The following is a 21,589-nucleotide window of genomic DNA, read 5'->3' as shown; positions in this document are numbered from 1 at the left end:
GTTATTCTCGTTTATCTGTCTTCTATATTTTGAAGTGAGAGTGGCAAATTTCTTAATTTTCCATATTATGTAAGTATCGTGTTGGAGGCCTGACTTATATTTGTGCCTCAAAGTTGGAAAACCGCAAGAAACATACTTCAGCCGACAAAAAGGGTTTAAACCTGGATCCTCACAATGAAAGTTCAGCATAATGTTCACACAATTGCACTGTGACAATGGTGATTAGTGACTGTGATAATGCAAATGAAAGAACACAGAAAGCTTTTTACTAAATAGACGGCATTTTACTTCTTCACCAAAAAGAGCATCATAACATACTGCAGTCCAAGCCACTCAATCTGATCACAGCGGGACTCAGGATTTCTGGTAACAATAATTGAATGATAACTATATCCAAAAAAGTCTGGTAACTACGGTGACCATACATACTGTTTGGTCAAATGGGACGTATGATAAGCAGATATTGGTGAAATGTGATAACTTTTTCCTCTTTCCTACATATTTGGTTGCAAAATGTTTAATCGTGTGTTCTGATTTTTTTTTTTCTAAAACGGGACATTTTTTTTTCTAGCTAAAATCTTGGATTGTTTTTTTTATAACGAAACTGTCTAATGTATATCACGAATTACATTTTGCAATACATTTTACATTTTGCAATACATTGGTACAATACGTTTCTGAGATTTCTTGAGAAAGCCTCTTGAAGAAAAAAAATTTGAATCTGTCCACTGAAAGAAACTGAAAAAAAGAGCTTTTTCTTTTTCGCCATGCATTTGCCTTCACTGATCATTGCAGAAGCAGATCCACATGAACATAGATCACAGCGAATACTACTGACCAATTACGGAGTACAGAAATGTTTGTCAACAAGGGAGGGATGAGCAAACACCTTCAAGCCTCCTACAGTCTTGCAGCCTGATAACTTTCGCCTTGCAGCCAACAATAACTTACAGGGGGGGGGGGGGGAAAGTAAGTTCTTGGCAAACCTTAGCGTGATAGTGTGGGGAAAAAATTCGATGCAGAAAAAAAACATTACCCAAAGTCCCGATAACAAAAAACAAATGTTTTCCATGTTATGATATTGGTTCGTTCTGTTCTTTGGAAAAGTGACAACAATATCCAAATGATAACATTATTTGTGATTTTAATAAACAGCATCGACTGTTGTATCATGATACAAATATTGAACATTTTTCCTTTATATTCACAGAGCCGCCCTTAGGGTATGTGCAACAGGTCAACACCAGCTGTTAGTCTAATAAAGCCGGTATTGGACAAATGCGGCAGCACCAGGCCCCGCACCCACGATATATTATTGGAGGCTTTCACCATTTCTTAAGTTATTTTTTTCATTAATTCTGGAATTATTACCTTCATTAGTTCTGAATTTTCGTCAATTTCGAAATTTTTCCTTCAGTAAATTCTGAAATTTCATCAATTCTTGAGTTATTTCTTTCATTAATTCTGAACTTTCATTGGTGCTGGAATTATTTCCTTTCAATTGTTTTTATTCATCAAGTCTAAAATTTTCATTAATTTCAGATAATGTTTCTTTCATTTGTTTAAAATTATCTTCAATGATGAATTTTCATCAATTTTTGGGTAAATTTACGTTTAATTGTGTGTTCAAAATTTTTTGTATGGATACTTTTCAGCATTCTTGTATATATTCTGAAATAATAGATACAGATTTCCCCCCCCCCCCCCAAAATATACAAAATCGTTCAAAGGGGAGTCCTCAACATTTTTGGTGTCCCGACATTGTTGAGAAGCACCTGGCCCCGCTTCTGGTAAGGGCGGCCCTGTATATTCATATATTACTTCATCATTCTGTAATTTTAATTTTAGAAAATATATAATTTCGAAATTCAATGACTCTTTCAGAATCACCCTGTATAAACTCAAAACTAACATCATAAATTACCTTCAGAAATCCCTAAGATAACATTCAGCGTTATATTCCGAAGCTGTGGATAATTTATACCAACTATAAGTAGTATTCCTGTGTCATTCGAGCCGCAAATGCTTCCGCTTTCGAAGTCACACGTCAAATCACATGGACTACTGGAATCTGCCAAGTCTGCCAAAAAAACAAAACAGTGCAGTCATGCCTTCATTTTTATACTATTGAGTAACAAAAAAAATTCCTACAAGTCAGTACAGGGATGAAACTCACCATTATCGGACCATCCACACAAACAATAAGAGTTGGACATGATGGCAGCGAATGTGAAGTTACCATTTTCATTACGGCACAGGTCTTCACAGATTGAAGGACTTACTTGGCTGCTGATATAGCCTGCAGGGGACATACGGAAATCTGGAACACTGAAGTCTTCTTCGACACATCCTTAGGGGAGAGAGAAACACTAGAATAAACGCCAAATGTAAAAGGTCATGAACGCCAGGACTCTGCCACCAGACTTATCCCATTGCCAAAATCTCTTCCAGCCCAGCGTCGTGGCAGAGTCTGATGAAAAGAGTCAATGAAAAATAAAACTTTTTCTTTTAAAAAATATATTCATAAGGAACGTATTCTCACTTGTATTTTCCTGGCCAGAAACCTGGAAAATGGAATAATTTGAATTATAAGATATTCATTAAGATTTCATTGCTTTAATGTCAGCACATGTAATTTTTCAGAATCATTTTCAAACTGAAATTTCAAATGTTAAAACACAACCACACGTTTCGTCTGCAACTGTGTTAGACATATCATTACTGAGTATCATAAAAAAGTGAAAGTTTAAAAAAACTAATCACAGGATATTATTTAGTGTGATTGTAATTAGGAGAGGATCTAGACTCTAGATACGCAACATATCGCTCTACATGACACATTGGTCTAAAATCTAGAGCGATATGTCGTATAGGTTCGTTCTTATTGTGTAAGTTCGTTGGATAGTTCCGTATCTTACATGACAAATTTCCCCATATTATGACTCTTGACAGGGCCATTGGGTCATTCTAACGCATGGACGCACCCTGGCATGGCCCAGGAGCTTTAAGTGCATTAGGGGTATGACCCCCACCACAGGCGTACGCAGAGGGGGAGGAGGATAAAGCCCCCCCAAGCTAACCAAAAATTTAGGTTTTTCCCTTAATATTTTCGTTTAGAAAAATTTAAATATCGAAAATACCAATTATGTGTTATTTTAACCGATTTCTGTTAGTTTGAATGCTTTTTGAATGTTTGTAACTGAAAATTTCTCTGGAAATAATTCCTTGTGCCCTCCCCCCGCCTATAATGAATTTATAGTGTAGCAAAGAGCTGGAGCCCGCCCTTGTGAGGGACAACGTTGGGAGAGAAGGGGGCTCGTGATAATTCGATTTGTCAACTGATTTTCGGGAGTAAATAAAGTATCGGAATATGTAAGTAGGCATTTCCAGCTGTGTATGGGCCCCATAACATCACTTTGACCAGGAAGGGGGGGGGGGGAAGCTGACACTTTCAAAACGACCCTACCAGTTGAGAGGGACGACCAACACCCTCCCTCCCATCGCCCTTATCTGGATCTGCGCCTGACTGCTGAAGTCGTGAAAGACGTGTTAACGTAATGTTTGTTTTACCGCAATTTACGTGATCATGCAAAAAAAACAACTTCAAGCAAGTTTCAAATTTTCATTTAAACGTAATTCGCGACGATGCTTAATGAAAAAATAACAATAAAAATAAATAAATACATAAAATAATCGTTGAATGACGTCACTCTCGGGGGGGGGGATGGTGCGGAATTTCTAAATCAATTCTTGGCCTCTGTTAGCGTTCAAAATATTAATATTTGCAAAATGGCCCATAATAAGTTCGCCAGATTTGTTTTATTTTTGTGCATATTTATATCAGTAAAAAATCAGTGGTATTTTTTTCAAAACTTTTTGAAGACATCATTTTGGGACCCTTTCCTTGCAAGTCCAAAAATTACGATTTTGAGATAATTACCCCAGCGGCATCTCATTAATGCTCAACAGTCTGGTAAAGCTCACTAACGGAATTGAATTTCCGTTGCTAAAGCAACAAAGAGGTGCCCGTATTTCCCTAAGCCCTGTTAATGACTTCTGCCTACCAATAAAAGTACCTTTATTGGCACTTTTAATGAGTTTTAGCAGATTTCGTCGGCGTTGATTGTAATTAGAAGAGGATCTAAACTCCGATACGCAACACATCGCTCTAAAATCTAGAGCGATGTGTCGTGTAGGTTCGTTCTTATTGTGTAAGTTCGTTGGATAGTTCTGTACCTTACGTGACAGACAAATTTCCCCATCCATATTATGACTCTTGACAGGGCCATTCTAACGCATGGACGCACCCTAGCATGGCCCAGAAGCTTCAAGTGCATTAGGGGTATGACCCCCACCACAGGCGTACGCAGAGGGGGAGGAGGATAGAGCCCCCCCCCCAAGCTAACCAAAAATTTAGGTTTTTCCCTTAATATTTTCGTTTAGAAAAATTAAAATATCGAAAATACCAATTACGTTATTATCTTATTGTGTAAGTTCGTTGGATAGTTCCGTATCTTACATGATAGACAAATTTCCCCACATTATTTGACTCTTGACAGAGCCATTTCTAAGTCCATGCTACTAAGTCTACAAAAAACTTTTGATAGACCGGTGAAATTGATTAGAATTTCCAATTAGTTATTTCATGCTACGAACCCACGAAACAGTTATCTAATGTAGGAGCGATGTAGAAATCTTTAAAATATTTTTTTTACTATTTTTCATAAGGGGCCGTTCAAGTATTAAGTAAGCAAATTTTTACCTATATTTGACCCCCCCTCCCCCCCCCTTATCAGCAAAAGTCAGCAAAACGCTGACCCCCTTCCCCCCCTTCCTTGTCAGCAAAATTTCGTCATCAGCTCTGCCCCTCTGAATCCTAACTCATATTTTCATAAAGGTTGGTTGATGACGTAAGCATTATCCAAACCCCCCCCTTCCCCCTTGTCATCAAAAGTCAGCAAATCGGAAATTCCCCCCCCCCCCATCGATGATGACGTAATACTTGAACGGCCCCTAACGACTCAATTGACAAAATCAGGAAACTTGACTTGATTTCTGCTTGGACGCCGAAGATTTAATGTCGATGTGCAGGAGTCATAAAAAGGACTTGGTGATTTATATTATTGATGTTTAATTCAAGCAGAGAGTTCACTGTATTGATTCAGTGAACTATACTTACAATAGAAGGCATAGTTGCAGATGTTACTTGCTCGCGAATTATTGTTTATGCATCATCACGTTGATAGTTGTTACTTCATGGCATGAAGCCAATGGTGAGTGTGGTAGTTTAGAAACTGAAACATATGCCTGTATACTTTTCTGGCCTTACTCCAAGGAAATATTGAAAAAATACAAAGGTTTCGACAGCTGGCTGATGCGAAGATAAATCCAAGAAAGAAAATGCAACTGGATTTGCGGAGAGTGACGTAATCTTCGGATTGAAAAAACATCACTTTTCTCCGACACATGTGGTAGTCAGAATCGAAACCGAAATATGGCAGCTTTATTAATCTACAGTAAAACCAATGCCAGATTCTGATTCAGTATCTCAAAGTCACCCTAAAATCACTGACATATTTTCGGCAATAAAATCCAGTGATGATTAGTCTCCAGCATGACCCAACCTTTCGGGGTAACTGGCTCCCATAAGGGACAGAGCCTGGGTTGTGTGTGGTCTTAAAGTGGTGATTAGTGTTATTACTGATTAAAAATAATGCATAGAACCAGTGACTTTTGATTATCAAAATATAAAAAAAAAACTTTTGACGGATTACCTCACACTCCATTAGAACTTCCAATTGATTATATCATGACATAAATCAGTTACCTAAACATCAGTAAACTTACTGTAGAATTCAGAAATCTGTAAAATTAGTTTTACTTTTTTTTCATAAAGACTCAAAAGTTTATATAAATTACCTGTGTCTCAAAACTACAATTTTGGACTTGGGTGACTTCTGGCTAAACGCCGACGATATAATAGATACCAACTTTCCACTGTTTCCCGTATGCCGTGACGCAAATTTCATGATAAATTCTGAAATTCTGCGGCGGAATACCAGAAACGATATTTCCATCGGTTGGCTTCCGCCATTTTACTTTTTTGGAGGCACGTGTCAGTTAACAACACAGCACACCAATTAGAAACTGCTGGTATAGCACCAGCTAATTACACCTGTTTTTCGTCCAATTAATTTTCTTAACAACGCAGCTATGAAGAAAATTAATTTTGAAAACGTCTGTAGATATTGTAATAATTGTTTTTAATTTTTTAAGTAAATCTTTAAGTATAGGTATCGTGCCTGTAAATCACTGGTGCTTAACCACGGGTCCTTGGTGAGATTTCAGGGTGGTCCGTAAGCTTGGATGAGGAAAAAACAATTAACTTATTATTCTTATGTTTCATGCTGAATATTCTGTAAACGGGTTAGCGCCGGAGCTAGGCATGAGGCGACGAGGCATCCGCCTATTGCAGCATGTTTACAGGGGCGACATTTTTTATGTCAGAGTTGTTATGACACTCTCACAGATTTTCAATCATCGAAATCATTTTGAGGGCTAAATTCGTATCTCAAGGGTGGCAAAATATTATTCGCCTAAGACGGCAGAATTTCTGGGACCAGCCCTGAAACGGGTCTTTTCCATCTTATCGGCAAAGAGCGCTTACTGGCACCAAGGCCCTTGGACCACAAAGGCCCTTGTAGTAGACTGTCTTAAGCTAGAACGGTTCAGAATATCACACAATTATTTTTTAGTTTCCAGGTACATACAATATCCCATGATTCAATGCATTTCTGGACAGTAAGGTTAACGTCATTTTAAGTGGAAGAGATGAAAGTAAACGTACATAAGCTAGATTGATTTAAAGTATATATGTTACTGCCAAAACCCGAAGTTGGCCACTTCGTGAACTGGCCAGCCCAGTTGATACGGCCTATGTCCGAAATGCGGGCTTTCGCTGGGGTTTGACCGGCCCCATATGTCGATCCCTATATATGGGTCACTAAAATATCAATATTCAGATTCCTTTGATCGTTAGGGTTGCCATAGCTGAGCATAATAACTATGGTGAGATATGGCTAACTATAAATGGCCATAATTAACACACAAAAAATACGCCAACTGGGCGATGACCCCGAGTCATAAGGATAGATATATAGGGGCAGGCGAAAGCCCGAATTTCGGGTATTGGCCGGGTCAATTGGGCCTGCTAGTTCGCGAAGTGGTGAACTTCGAGCTTCGATAGTAATACACAAGGGTGCATAGAGTATACCCCGTGATGTTAGTCATGGGTATCGTGAGATGTTTCAGGTTCAAAATTTATGTGCAACCACATATTAATAGGACTGTGGTTCCCATTCAAACTGGAATGCACTTTAAGATACCTCTTGAGATCGGGTAGGAGTGCCTCAAATACCAATCTTATGTTCAAGGTTGCCATTAATATAGGAAGTTCGAGAAACCCTTGGCTAGGCGATACTTCTCTTGTGATTTCTTCCAGATAATTGCATGGAACGCTTTCACTCAGAGCTATCTTAAAAAGAACGATGGGGGCCCTGGCGAAGTGATGTTCTGGGGTGCTGGAAGCTGGATCTATGGGGGTGACTAATTGCGTGTGTTGGTAGGATCATATCTTGCATATTCCGGGATAGAACAATTTTTCCTATATTATCCGATTCTTTGGAGAGGGTGATCCCCTCCCCTCTTCCTGGATCCCCACCTCACTGAAAAATAGCCGCCTACAATTTTTACGTACTTGTTCTTGAAAATCATGGTGCCAAATCGCATTATCTCAAAGCCCCTTATGCGCTTGAGGCCTCCAAGCCGTGCAGGGCTCATGCGTCAAGAGAGGATGAAATACTCTCTACGGCAGTGTTTCTCAACCACCTGGCCGTGACATCATTCATACCTGGCCGCGATTTCATTTTCCTCCATTCATTTTCCATTAGTAGCGTATTTGACCGGACCTTCCACTTACAAAAATAAATGAAACTTGGCCGCGGGCTTCAAAAGGTTGAGAACCATTGCTCTACGGTATGTTGCAATTCGACTTACATCGCAGAATCTACAAAATCAATGACAGACACAGGGAACTTCTGCAGATTGTTGTTCAAAGTTAACTACATTCAAAGGATTATTCACAAAGAATCGAGAAAATTGAAAAATTTTACCTGAAGGACGATTGAAAAGCTCCAGGTTACGAACACCAACCATTTGAAGCGCGTTCCGGGTATAAACCACATTAATATTATTAATACAATCATTTTTTAAAGTAAATTTCAATTATAACTAGCTATAAGGCCGAATTCAGACTTCCTCTCTTCCAATTTTGGAGCTGAATTCGTTTCTGCAGGTTTTGCGCCAATAAATAATTCTGAAATCGTGCGTGACAATTAGTATTTGATTTCGTGGTTGAGCAAATAAAAACATCAAAACAGAAAACATGACTCTCACAGTAACGTAGCGACGACAGAAAAATAAATACTTGAGGTTGATTCTCATTTAATTGATTCATATGCTGAGAAAGGGGAGGTGAAAAATCAAATACATGTCCATAAGATACACAGATACAGTATCTTCACGAATCCTGAGCTACGGAAAGTTCGCTTTGTGTGATAAATTATCATTCACTACGTACTTATAGTACCACCTCAAGGGCGTAGCGAGGGGGAGGGACTTGGCGGTCTGGTCCCCCCCCCCCACCCGAAATGTGAGAAAATGACCGAAAAAAGGGAAAAAGATGGCCAAATCCATTGTTCTGTCACTTTGGTCCCCCCCCCCCCCGAACGAAATTTCTGGCTACGCCCCTGTACCACCTTGAACCGTCTTATTTTTCGTGGGTTAATCCGATAGAAATTTCTTTGATTGTAAATCAAAACCTTGATTTTTTTTTTTGTTTTGCTTAGTTAATGAATGTATGTTACGGTAAAAGCTTGAATTACGCTTTTAAATGTTTTCATATGAGACATTAACCAAGTCGAAGCCCGTTTTTAATGATTAAATCAACCACATCATGAACTTGTTAGTTTCTTATTATTTAAGAATTATAAATAATTAATAATGAACAAATTAATTAATTAGCTGCCATGAACTTGTCAGTTGCTGACACTAATTTAACAATTGTTAAAATTATTTACTCCTGATGCTGATTAAGCAATTATTGATTATTATTAAATATCTAATTAATTCCCTCCGACCATCAATGGTCAATTGGTTCATTGAAAATGAATTTTAACTGTTCGAATTAATTAATTTTCTCCGAATAGTATGAAGTCAATTTAACGAAATCAATCAATTAATTAATCAATGATAATTGGCCATCATTTCGTTAGTGTTAGAAAATATGGAGTTTTCTTTTTTCACAAATTCAGACATGTGTTACACGAATACAAAGTGACTATACCTATACGATGGGCGGTTGATGAGATAAAGGCCGCATTATCACTTACAGGACACCCTGTATATAGGCTAGAAGAAATACCCGGCGCTTCCCGAGTTTTCTGCAATTAATGGGAGGATTGGAAAAGTGACAAACCGTTATAAAGGAATAAACTGTTATAATAACAGAATTAAAGGGGTGACAAACCATTGTGAAGGCATATATTCACGTCTGAAACGCATAGTTGGAAACCACGGTAACCAAAGTAAACGTTCCGAAAGTGATTGTTGAGGCCCCAAAACTATTGTTGCCCGACAGTTTTTTGCCCAGTTCGGGCATTTGCCCAGCTCTGACGAACTTTTAAAGAGCCTACGGCTCAATCCCGGTCCTGTTTGGTATATATGCAAAATCTGGCGACGATCGGTCTAAAACTGTAGATTTGTATAAAGAGCATACATACATACTTTCACATTTATATATAAGATTAACGCGAGGGACTCCTTCGATTGCGAATAATTCTCGTTTATTTGTTGTATTATTTGGAATGTGATCATTATCATTTCTATAGTTGGAAAATAGCCATTTTTCTAAGTAGCATAAAAATCAGATTTTTTTATATTATCACGTATGCGGGGCTCCTTCAAGCGCGGGGCCCTGCGTGGCTTCATCTGTCGCACACCTCTGAGGGCGACTGGTAAATTTCATCCAATACTAAATATGTATGTAAAATAAATAGCCTCGGTTGTTTGCAGTGCATTAATGGTAATATCAGCAGAACAACATGGGGCAAAGAGCCATGTCTGCTCCTACCCCGCCTTGTGTGAACCATGACGTCAATTGATGACCTCTTGGGAGAGTCATTGGTCAGCTATGCATATACAAGGCAGTCCAATACATGGCTGTTGCGGTGGTCGAGTGGTCATAATGACGGACTCGCATCGCGAGGATCCGAGTGGTGAAGGAAACCGACCTCACCGCAGTGGTGGTCGGTTTCCTGTGGTTCCCAACTTCGAGGCGCAAATGCGAGCCGATCTCGATACAACGATACACTGAGGACCAAGAAAACAATATCGCTGTAGAGAGATTAACTTTATCTCGAGAGGCGGCAATTTAACATTAGACGATAGCCATTTCCATATAAGTATTGCAAAAATATCATTGTAGAGGTATTTATCGAGTAACGTTGTAATGAGGTTTCACTGTATGTGAAAACAACAAATATTTTTATATAACGCAAGAAATAATATAACTTTAAAGTAACGCTTGGAATGAAACAGATGGAAGAAGTGTCGGGAAAAATCAGAGGACAGTAGAAAGGCAAAAGTACACTGGCGAAGAGAAATCGGCCATTGGCGGATGCCAATCGTATAAATCATATTTATTAGTGACAGAAACAATTTTTTTATTAATGAAAGAAATAACTTCAGAATTAGACACGAATTCAACATAAGTGACAGGAATAATTTCAAAATTAGGGACAGAAATTAGTTAAAGAATTAGTGACGGACATAACTTCAGAATTGGCGTGTTAGCGAGAAAAATAATTTCGATATCTGACAGAAACAATTTGAGCATCAGCGAAAGAAATATTTTCAGAATTATAAAAACAACAGGCTCTCTTTCTGGCTCCGGGCCTCACAAATAATGTACAGTTATTTTGCATATTTTTTTCCTTTCAAGGAATCCCTAAGAAAATGCCCGTCCCGGGCCCCAAGCAGGCACGCTACGACTCTGCAGTTAAAGAAATGATTTCATTATTAGTGACAAGAATAATTTTGGAATGTGAGGCAGAAATAATTGAAGATTCAGTGACAAAAATAGTTTCGAGATCGACGCCGACACGCGTTTCAGCGTCGATTCCATGCAACATCAGGGAGGTAATACTTCCCCTGCCCACCCTCCACATTTACCTGAAGCGCATGATGGTCCGCTTTTGACCTATCTAATGAGCATGGAATGGCCCGAAAGAAATTAACCTTTCGAGAATCGCCGGTCCACCAGGCCACAGTTAACCACGCTCATTAGTTTCCCTTCCCACTTACCAATCCCAAATTAGCTCTGACTCGCTTTAGAAAAAAAAAATAGTGACGACGTGATGATGACATCCTTATTTATAAAATTTAAAAGTATTGTTAGATCGCAACAATACGCGAAGAAGAACAGTAAGTCAACAATTACGCACATACACCACTGTTGCGTTGGGGCGTGGTAGTTCAGGCCAATGAGGTAGGTACTCGCCCAAAGTAGCAAAGGAGGTTTAAAGGTGTCGTGAGTTCGATACTCGGTTCGTCCTTGTTCAGGGAGCCCCACACCGAGGGGGGTCTAGGTCAATTCGTCGCGATCAACTTGTCGCACGACAATTCGTCGCAATCAATTTGTCGCAGCGTCAATTCGTCGTGCTACAAACTCGTCGCGGTACAAATTTGTCGCAGAGTCAGTTCGTCGCGGTACAAATTTGTCGCAGAGTCAGTTCGTCGCGGTGAAAATTTGTCGCAGACTCATTTCGTCGCGGTACAAATTTGTCGCAGAGTCAGTTCGTCGCGGTACAAATTTGTCGCAGAATCAGTTCGTCGCGGTACGAATTTGTCGCAGAATCAGTTCGTCGCGGTACGAATTTGTCGCAGAGTCAGTACGCCGATCAAATAAATTTTCAAAATTAAATTTTCACCGTATAAGCCGCACTCCCGCTTTCTGGCGGGATCTCCATTTCTCGCAGCGAGTGGCGTTGGGCGAACACACCAAGATGATAAATTACGATAAAATAAATTTTCAAAATTAAATTTTCACCGTATAAGCCGCACTCCCGCTTTCTGGCGGGATCTCCATTTCTCACAGCGAGTGGCGTTGGGCGAACACACCAAGATGATAAATTACGATAAAATAAATTTTCAAAATTAAATTTTCACCGTATAAGCCGCACTCCCGCTTTCTGGCGGGATCTCCATTTCTCGCAGCGAGTGGCGTTGGGCGAACACACCAAGATGATAAATTACGATAAAATAAATTTTCAAAATTAAATTTTCACCGTATAAGCCGCACTCCCGCTTTCTGGCGGGATCTCCATTTCTCGCAGCGAGTGGCGTTGGGCGAACACACCAAGATGATAAATTACGATAAAATAAATTTTCAAAATTAAATTTTCACCGTATAAGCCGCACTCCCGCTTTCTGGCGGGATCTCCATTTCTCGCAGCGAGTGGCGTTGGGCGAACACACCAAGATGATAAATTACGATAAAATAAATTTTCAAAATTAAATTTTCACCGTATAAGCCGCACTCCCGCTTTCTGGCGGGATCTCCATTTCTCGCAGCGAGTGGCGTTGGGCGAACACACCAAGATGATAAATTACGATAAAATAAATTTTCAAAATTAAATTTTCACCGTATAAGCCGCACTCCCGCTTTCTGGCGGGATCTCCATTTCTCGCAGCGAGTGGCGTTGGGCGAACACACCAAGATGATAAATTACGATAAAATAAATTTTCAAAATTAAATTTTCACCGTATAAGCCGCACTCCCGCTTTCTGGCGGGATCTCCATTTCTCGCAGCGAGTGGCGTTGGGCGAACACACCAAGATGATAAATTACGATAAAATAAATTTTCAAAATTAAATTTTCACCGTATAAGCCGCACTCCCGCTTTCTGGCGGGATCTCCATTTCTCGCAGCGAGGGGTGTTGCGGGAACACACCAAGATGATAAATTAGGATCAATGCCCATCCCAAAGCACAATTTGCCTAAGGGGTCATTCAAGTATTACGTCAGGATCGGGGAGGGAGTTTCGGATTTGTTGACTTTTGATGGCGGGGGGGGGGGGTTGAAGGTCGCTTACGTCATCAACCACCCCTTTTTGAAGATATGAAATATTCTAAGCTTCTGGTGAAATTTTGCTGACGGGGGAGGGGATGGGGGTCAGTGTTTTGCTGATTTTTGCTGACAAGGGGGAGGGGGTCAAAAATGGCTGAAAATCTGCTCACGTAATACTTGAATGGCCCTAATTCACTATTGAATATGTATCTGCCATGTAGGGAATACATCTTTGAGGAATTTTTTACCGACAATATATCTAAGGCTAGCATTACACTATGAAAGTGTTCTAAAAGTCCTTTTATAAAACTTGAAAAATTCAACCAATAAGATTATCGGTTGCATTTGCTCGAATGTAACCTATGAACTTTATTGGTTGGATTTTTTGAGTTTTTAACTTGAGCAACTTATCCGGTGCAAATTAAATTTTGAAAATGTATGTGATCGCAATTTATCATCTCGGTGTGCGCCCCAACTCCCCTCGCTACGAGTAATGCAAATCTCGAGAGAAAGCGACAAGTGTGGCTTATCCGGTGAAAATGAAATATTAATTAAATTAAATTATTAATTATTTCAGGTTCTTGTGGAGATACTGTAGTGGTTAATGTTGGTGGGAGTCTCGATTCCACATGGGACAGATACAAGTTTACACTTAAAGACAGCCTCCGCTGTACTGTAATTTGGGGAATATCATAAACACCGACATTTTTTTACAGAATTTTAAAATTTTATCATAGAAAAAATGATTTTTTTAACATTTACAATAATTAAATAATAAAACATTAATATCAATTGTAATTTTAATTTCGATGTAATTTCGATGATTTTTTTCGAAATGACAAAAAAAAAAATTTAGTAAACTGTGTGCATTTCTTGATGGAAAAAAACTTTTCTTCATGTTTATTTTTTCACGTATGAGACAAAAAAACCTACATACAGATCGCGTGACGAGTTGACTCTGCGATAAATTGACGTCCCGACGAATTGGTTACACGACAAATTGTCACTGCGACGAATTTGTACCGCGACGAATTGGCTCTGCGACGAATTTGTACCGCGACGAATTGGCTCTGCGACGAATTTGTACCGCGACGAATTTGTATCGCGACGAATTTGTACCGCGACGAATTTGTATCGCGACGAATTGGCTCTGCGACGAATTTGTACCGCGACGAATTGGCACTGCGACAAATTGATGCGCGACGAGTTGAGCGCGACAAGTTGATTGCGACAAATTGACCGGCTACGCACCGAGGGGGTTAGTGCACAGGACTCTCGGTGAGTATAAGAAAATAGGCTGCAGTTCGGAATCGGCAATAAATTGTAGGCTCCGGTCTAATTAGTTCTTGTGTGCTGAAAATGAACGTGGTGTGATAAAAGTGATCACTGTTGTAGTTTCAGATAATGAAATGTTTGTTCTTATACAAATCCTTTGTTATGAATGGTTCGTCTGTTGTGGCATGATTCCAAGTGGTCATAGATCGATAACCCTGTAAGCCTTAATGCCGATAAGGTGGACCACTTTTCCCGTCAATTTTTCTTTGATAGTTATCCCGTTGAAGCAGAAATTCCAGTACTGAAAGATAGTCTCGTTTATGCTTCACTCAGTTATACGACTTTCCTATTTATACGACGCACAGTGGTGCGTTTCGCGAAAATCGTGGTTTTTCACAGATGAGGAGTGAATAAAGCCGGCTTCTTGACTTTTTTTTCCGTTTATCGAATCTTAGTTTTCGCCCAGAAGGAGCTCCAATGTAAGTGATTCAGGTAGCAGTATACCGCACATGAATGTAAACCTTTTACAAAACCGCTCTCGGTTAGAAATTTCGTTGCTCTCCGAAGAATTTTAGGCAGTTATTTTTTTCCTTCAAGTGTGATATCAATTTAGAAACACATTTTGAATTTCATTTTCGGCATTTTTATTAAAAAACAAATTATTGCCAAAACCAAGTTATTTTTTTACAAAGTTCATTTTTGTGAGTAGAAAAGAACGCCCTGATGTGTCCTCCTGAAATTCATTTCTCAACATACTTTAGCATGTTTTAGTTTATGATAAAAAGTGAAATCAGCTGCTAATATCTGCTACTTCACTGACACCAGCGACTTTTCTTCAACATTGCCATAGCTGAGGTTTGCCTATACAAATCCGGAATAGATTTGAATTTAAGAAAAATTCTTTAAAAATTGCAGGTTATTGCTCTGATAACTGCAGATTATTTGAGCTTCAACATTAAAAACTGCGAAATATGCCTCAGAATTTTTTAGTTTTTAGTTTCAAACTCAAGGTGCTTCACTCAGAAAAAAAAAAATTAGATTTTAATGATATACACTTATAAAGGATCATAGCTCAAATTTTAAGCAGCAATGCACCGATTTAGAGAGAAAATCGCTTAAAGAAATAAACATAGAATAAAGTTTTAAATGCTTAAATTAAATAAAACTTGAAGGGGTGTACACAGAAAATGCAAAAAACGAATAAATTGCAAATCTCGACTGGTCTTAACAGAAGGTTCTCATTTTCTGCGAAGTACACACACACATGGAATCAGTGGTGAGCACGTATCAGAATCTGCTAAGATAATGTGATTATTGGCATATATGAAGCTATCAACTGACAGAGATAGAAGATCTTCGCAGTCTGCTTGTGACGTCAGTAAGTAGTCTATTTTCTCCCTAAAAATATTCGGGAGAAAAAATTCCCTGCTCGTGCTAAGACGCCTTCATATATGTGTATTAAGGAGTTCTACCATCAGCCAGCTATGCACATACAATGCAGTCCAATGCCTGGCTGAGACATAATGTAAAGCGTGCGGGAGAGAAACAAAAACTTCTAGTTTTCCCCCTGCTTTTCTAGGATGGGCTGCGTTCATCTGAAACAAAATCATTCCCATCTACATCTAACACCATCACCACCATTCACCATCTGGCCAAAGCAACGTTAAATAGGCTGGAAGTGGGGGGGGGGGGTAACTTCTGATAATAATTTATACTGAAAGTTGGAAAACTTTAAAAATAACGATTTTTTTTCAAGTTTTTAATGCCCGAAATACTCAAGTTTTACAGATTGTGACCTCTGAAACTCACTAATAAACTTTAAACTATGTTGAAATAGGCATTTATGGCACGAAAATTTCAAAAAAGGCATTTTTACCAAAAAAGTTTGAAAATAGGCAAAAAAGGGCATTTATATGGCATTTTGCCTGAACTTCCGGGTTCTAATGATTGGTATTGCCGAACAATACCATAAAAATGATTGGTATTGCTCTAGCAACACGAGCAAATATTATTATATATAATATAATATATTATATATAATTATATATAATTATATTATAATATTAGCAAATATATATACGGGGTCTGGTGCCCAAATTTCACTCTTTAACCTCTCCTTCAACATTATGAGGGGCGCCAAAATGCACGCTTGCCCCGACTGATCAAGCATCTAGTTGCGGCCCTGCCTGTCAGCCTCTCTCTTATAGAGGCCATATCCTCATTCTATGGCAGAGATTTTTAAAATATAGTCTCATATTTATGTCAAATCATAAATTGAAAATTTTGTAGTTAATTTGGTCATTAAAAACACTTTTAAAATCTATAAATTCTACTTACACTATTCAAAATGAGTGGCAATTCACTCATGTAGGGATTTAATTCTTCAATTCCTTAGTTACACGAGAAAGATCTCAATATTTGGTAGCAAGAATTTATGAATGAACAAGGGAAAAATTACGAATGAACTGACGTCACGGTTACGTCACCAATAGCAATTTTTTTATTAATCAACTGCGAAAGTTATGAATGAATGACATCAGAGGTAAACTTCCATGTATGGAAGTAATCTTCATTTGACCTTTCTTGATTACATTCATAGTACTATATACGAGGGAGTAATCAATGTCCTTCATCGCCCATTCATGAAAATCTTCATGAGTTCATTCATGAATGGGGAAATGGGATTTTTCCCGCTCTTTTTGTTGCCTAAGTGACAGAATAAGGAAGTTAATTAACTGTAAACACTTCAATGCAATAAATATATTACAACAATGGGTTTGCCAGATTTCTTGTCATTAATTTATTTATTAACAATTGAATATTATCTCTAGCATTTGAATTCAAGCAATGACATCACAACAATAGTTTATTTCAACACTACTTGTATTTGCCTTAGAATCCAAAAATATTCAAAAATTGTGCAAATTCGCCTAATTGGAATTTTAAAATGCAGTTTTCACCATCAAGTCTGTTGAAAATGAAGGTTTTAAAAAATTTCAAAAAAATCCACGATGCACTAAATTATTCGAAAATACATTCTTCACTCCATAACTCTCATAAAATTATTTTTTATTTATTTGTGCATGTGCAATTGTGCATGTTATGAGAAGAAAAGATGAATATCATTGAAGTTTCTGCTGCCCTGCCATCCATGCACAAGAAATGACTACTATGTATCATTGTTTGATGATCTGGAGTCAGTCATAGCCAGAAATTTATTTCGGGGGGGGGGGAAGGAAACTAAAGTGATAGAACAATAGAATTTTTAGATGGCGCCACCCTGCTAAACCATGTGTTCTAGAAACTAATATCATCATCAAACTAATTTAAAGTGCCTTCATTAATAAGATCAACTTCTACCCGAAGTTTAAGATTGGTTTGTGTTTATTTTTCAACTTGACAGAAATTAATTTTTTTTTTCAACGAATGTGTCACTGTGGTTATGACACAATTATGTAATGATGATTTGAAATCGTTGTCAGGACTGCACAGTGGCACAGCAAAGATGTCACTGCACCTGCATGATAGTAAATATTCCTTCTGATTAGTTATAGTACTAAGGCATTAATGATGATTGTAAATTTTGTTGTGCCTTGCATAGCTTTTGATGATTTCATGAAGGCAAAGTGATGTTCTGGTGCCTAGTAGCTTACTTACATACTTTCGAAAGTCATTGTAACAGATATCACTACGATTCCCTCCCCCATGACATAAAGCCCAGTGATTATGTCCAGATGGGCTGATACCTTAAGATGACCCTAGGTTCCATGAACAGTTTTGCTAGATTCTTATGAACGAACTGGAACTTTCCTGCAACATTTCACTCAAAAGCTTCCTTGCTTTACGTTCAATTTTTTTTAAACAGCTCTCTGTGGCCCTCTCAATCACCTTCCATGGCTTAACTTCTACCTAATTTTGACTCATGCCGCTACCCCAGGATCAAAAAGGAAACCATATGGCCCCAGATATAGAGCCACTGATTTAGATCATTCAAAATATCAATGAAATAAATACAAATATATCATATATCAAGTTCAAAGGGAAATAAGAGTGTCACTCACCTAAAATGCTGCTTTTCATAACCGACGTCAAGTTGGCAAATAACTTTTCAAGAGTTTTTTGCAATTCATCAATCTTTCAAAATTTTTAGTCAGGCATCAAGTTTATGGAATTTTTGTTTTTTTACAAAAACAACACTACTGAGCGAGGTCTATCATTTTGAGTTCTTATTTATTTTTTTAAGTCTTATATAGCTGTTGGCATAAGCCTTACGTGGATGGATGAATCGATACCTCCAAATTACTTGTTGATCGTTGGGAAAAGGATGTGACATTAAATCTGCCTTGCTCAATGCTGATGTCATGACACTGGTTTTCTTCCACAGAGGATCTCCCAGGGTCCGACTTTGACTTGATGGGGATCTGGGCAAAAGAGGTATTGGAGCCCCCCTCCCCCCGACTGTGGTTTGGTACATCAACAAATACAGTACATGTTTGTAAACACATAAAGAAAAGAATATGCACTATCTTAAATGAGGAATTTAATGTAAAATTCTCCACGAAATATCATATCCTTTTTAATAAGAAGAAAGATCTTTTCTCTGAGACAGTTTGATATTGGGGATTTAGACAATGATGATTCAATACTGTCTCAACATTAGGAAACCTCTAACCTCTCTAGTCTAAACCTCGCTTCTAGAACTCTAGCAATGTTGAACATTTATGACATTGTTTCCAACCTGAATCAAGGATGAAAGTTATTGCAGTTCATTTGGAAAAGTGTTTGCAACATCATCAGATGAATAAAGTTTTTCAATGCAAATATACAGAACCTTCATGATGATTTGAGGATTTTGTGTCAATCAAACATGCAAACTTTCTTGCCATCATTTCATAAATCCTTTTATGGCCAAGAAAATGTGAAATTCATGATTAAAATAAAAGACTGACACATTGGAACATATTTTCGTCACGAAGTTAATATTGCAATAGGTGCATTGTACATACTGTGTAAAGTCTATTACGGATTGGTATAATATTAAAATTGATATTTAATAGGGTTTGCTAATAATGGGCACTTTGGAAATAGTACAATGTGATTTAGGGGGAAACTCTTTGTTTTTTCAAAATTTTACCAATAAAATTTGTAAAAATTTAAGTAAAATATATACTATTACAAATTTGGGGGCAGGTGGGGCTAGGCAAATGTCCATGTTGCTCATGCAGAAATCGAGCCCTGGGATTTTCCTTTCTCAGTATCTCATTAATGAGATAATAGACAATAATAGGCACAATCGGGTCCATCACTTTTAAAAGAACAAGGGAGAAGAGTAATGTAATGTTTAAGTATGTAAACAAATCTGATCCTGACTACTCACCACCACCACACCTGAGAAAAAAGTACAGGCAGAGCAAGCTCGAAGTGTTCGCCTCCGAGAACCAGATCCAAACCTAGAGTACCATCTTGAGGCACTGAAGATGTAACCTCTCCACTGGACACATTCCAGGGCAGGAGGCATGGCCGTCTTAAGAGTATCATGGGCCCCCGGGCCAATTGGTTTTCCTGAGGCCCTATCTCGTAAATTATAGAAAATTTCAACCAGATCTCATTTTTGTAAGTCTTCCCTCCCCCCCTTCTCCTAAAGCACCCGAGTGGGCTCATGAGTTAAGACGGCACTGGCATGAGGTCAAGCCTCATAGTCTTGAAATACTTGTGCAGTAGAACATCGATTATCAGAAACAGTTGGCGACTGGAGGTGTTCGGATAACCGATCATTCACGGAAAAAAATTGTACCAGTGTCATAGGAGCAACATGAAACAAAGAAACAGTGATATTAAACACAAAACTGTATATATTTTGGATCACACGTCTTACAAATAACACAGAGAACTGACTAGCCTAGTTTTAAACGTTCCAAATGACCATTGAAGTAGGCCTACAGTTTAGGAAAAGAAATCCAAAAGGAGTCCCAAGACTCTTTTTTTTTTTTTTGCCCCTAAATCTCGCAAACATTTTAAAGACAGCATTGGACTGCATCACATTCTTCTTGTTGTTCTAACCACTTCATAGCTGTCTCAAGGTAGTGAATTTGCCTACTGAAACGCTTTCGGTTGATCGGTATTCGGATAATCGATGCTCTAGTCTACTACCTTGCACAGGGGCCTACATTCTGGAAAATTCTTTAGAGATTCTACCCCCTTTTTTGATAAATTGATTTCTCTAGTAAATTTGTAGTGCATAAATTCTCAATAAATTCGGTTGTTAGCCCATGGTCAGCCTACAATAGAAAGGTTGGGGGATGCTCAAAGTTCAATGTGAGAGGCTTAATCAGGCTTTTTTTGTGTGTAGACGCTATGATTAAAAGCATATTTATGGGGGGGGGGAAATAGCAGGCTATACCCCAGGGTGGAAAATTTGAAGAATGAGTGGTCAATTAGTGGACGTGAGTAATAAAGTGTACAAGCATGTTGAATGACCAAGAGAGTGACCTACAGAGTTTGCAAGCATGAGTGATTAAAAGAGTAATTTACAGAGCGAGGAACATGACCATTGTGTCCATCTATTCACATGACCACATTACAGAGCGTGTCGATGAATGACCATAAGAGTGGCCAAGAGATCAAGAGACCAGTCAGTGACTGACTTATAGAATTTTCAAACATATAAGTGATCGAAAGAGAGCAAAGGTCGGTGAGTGACCCAGAGAGTTTGCAAGCATGAGGCTTATTAAAACAGTGCAAAAGCATGTGAATGATCAAAAGAGTGACCAAGAGGGTGAAAGACCAGGTCAGAGCGTGACCTATAAAGTGACAAAAAATATTTTTAACTGCGTAGGTCTAAAAGAGTGACTTGAAGACGGGGGGAGAGCGAAAGGCTAAACAGGCGCCCAGGGCGACAAATTTGTGGTATGGTTAGTCAGTCAGTGTGGCACTATGACTACTTGATCACCACCTACTCTAACCAGGTTCAAACCCTATTGGCATCACACTGGTGATCGGGTGAAGTTGGTTTTCTGTGGTTTCCAACTTTGAGGTGCGAATGCGAACCAATCTTCCCTTTATAAAGTCTCGCCGCAGAGAGCAACAGGTCTCAGGGCAGTCTTAAGAGCATCATGGGCTCCCGGGCCA

Source organism: Pholcus phalangioides, unplaced genomic scaffold (assembly GCF_987345545.1).
Source record: "Pholcus phalangioides strain wild (caught in Gottingen) unplaced genomic scaffold, Ppha-v1.0 ptg000037l_1, whole genome shotgun sequence".
In the NCBI taxonomy this organism is placed as follows: domain Eukaryota; kingdom Metazoa; phylum Arthropoda; class Arachnida; order Araneae; family Pholcidae; genus Pholcus; species Pholcus phalangioides.
Note: the sequence above shows the minus strand (reverse complement) of the source record.